The sequence below is a fragment of the Sinocyclocheilus anshuiensis genome, unplaced genomic scaffold (genome assembly GCF_001515605.1).
Source record: "Sinocyclocheilus anshuiensis isolate Anshui unplaced genomic scaffold, SAMN03320099.WGS_v1.1 scaffold1468, whole genome shotgun sequence".
Lineage (NCBI taxonomy): Eukaryota > Metazoa > Chordata > Actinopteri > Cypriniformes > Cyprinidae > Sinocyclocheilus > Sinocyclocheilus anshuiensis.
This window is the reverse complement of record NW_015546129.1, coordinates 132,412-134,716: the sequence shown is the minus strand read 5'-3', so window position 1 is coordinate 134,716 and position 2,305 is coordinate 132,412.

The window sequence follows — 2,305 nt, the reverse complement described above, 5'->3', positions numbered from 1 at the left end:
TGTTTTTTTATTTTTTTTTGGAATTCCCCTCACAATTCTGAATTTACATCTTGAAAATCAGATTTTTTTTGGGGGGGGGGGAATTCACCTCAGAATTCTGAATTTACATCTTGAAAATCTGATTATTTTTATTTTTTTTGGAATTCACCTCAGAATTTACATCTTGAAAATCTGATTTTTTTTTTTGGAATTCACCTCAGAATTCTGAATTTACATCTTGAAAATCAGATTTTTTTTTTTGTTGGAATTCACCTCAGAATTCTGAATTTACATCTTGAAAATCAGATTTTTTTTTTTTTTTGGAATTCACCTCAGAATTCTGAATTTACATCTTGAAAATCAGATTTTTTTTTTTTTTTGGAATTCACCTCAGAATTCTGAATTTACATCTTGAAAATCAGATTTTTTTTTTTTTTTGGAATTCACCTCAGAATTCTGAATTTACATCTTGAAAATCAGATTTTTTTTTTTTTTTGGAATTCACCTCAGAATTCTGAATTTACATCTTGAAAATCAGATTTTTTTTTTTTTTTGGAATTCACCTCAGAATTCTGAATTTACATCTTGAAAATCAGATTTTTTTTTTTTTTTGGAATTCACCTCAGAATTCTGAATTTACATCTTGAAAATCAGATTTTTTTTTTTTTTTGGAATTCACCTCAGAATTCTGAATTTACATCTTGAAAATCAGATTTTTTTGTTGTTGTTTTTGGAATTCCGATTTACATCTGACTTTCTCTCAGAATTCAATTTTTTTGTTTTTGCCACACAATAGAAAAATTAAAAAGCTAACTGACTTTTTATCTCACAATTCTCAAGTTTATATCCCACAATTTTGACTTTTCTTCTCAGTTTTACATCTCGCATTTGAGTGTTTATGTCTCAGAATGTTCTCAGAATTGTGAGGGAAAAAGTTTGAATCGTGAGATATAAACACAATTACAATCACAATTTTTTTATTCCGTGGCAGAAATAAGCTTCCATACTGACATTTAACTTGCCATTTGCAGAGAAATTCAGAGTCATCCATTAAACACATGATGGCAGAGTTCATAGCTTGAACCCTCAAATCTAGTGTTCCTCAGTTCAGAAAAATATTGGCACACATTTTATGTTTTTTGAATTCTAGAAAGATTTGTATTTGAAGAAGTCCTGCGTTGTTTTCGCTCTTAGTCGGAACATAAAAAGGTTGATATTCCAACGTCCTGTAGGTTCTTCCAAATCTTTTAAAACCAGTTCATTACCAGTTTGACAAAGATGTGAATGCTTACTAGTTGGAAACTCATAATTACGGTAATTCCAACAATAGAATCAGTTCTAAAGCAGTGCTAGAACTTCATCTGAAGGCACTGCACCGTCATGTGCAATACACATACACCACACTAAGGCGCATTGTTTCCCAGCATGCTTTGTGCACCAGTGATTTCTGTGCACATTAATGGTTTACAGCTTTGAATGGACAATCCTCCAGAAATCTTTTCTATGCAAGTGTCAAGAGAAGTGCCATGTGAGTCTCTTTCTGTCACCACCAGCACTTATGTAATGGATGCTAAACCATCGAACACAAGTTATGGTCCTTGTACCATGATGCATCGCACTCCGTATTATAGATAATAACTGTTGCATGACTGACAATCGCTGTCTTACGGCACGAATACAGTGTTTACATATCATATTTAATTTGATGAGAGTGAAAACATGTCATCAATAGGTGGTTTTGTCTTTTTTCAACTGGAAATGTTTTGGAAATATATTGTTAAATTTGTCAGCCTTGTTTTCATTCGTGACACATTAAATATGACGTCTACCCTCAGGTCTGTTGCTTTAGTTAAACAGCTTCTTCATGTTAAAAATGACCTTTAAACTCCATTAAAAGCATCTTCAGAATATACATTTGTGACTCATATATATATATACATATACATATACATATGTGATGTCACAGCACAATCTTGGATTCTATTGGCTAAGCCTAAATTCATATATATGAACATGCGGCACCTAATTTTGAGCAGCAAAACAAGTTTAGCACGAGACAAAACATATAGAAAATAACTACTAAGATGTCTATGAACAAATATTAATATTATGCTACAAACATGTACACTATCATTCAAAAGTTTGAGGTTGGTAAGATTTTTTGTTTTTATAGAAGCCTCTTCTGCTCACCAAGGCTGCTTTTATTTGATTATAAATGCAGTTAAAAACAGTACATTTGTGAAATATTATAATAATTTGAAGTAACAGTTTTCTATGTGAATATATGTTAAACTGTAATTTATTTCTGTGATCAAAGCTGAATGTT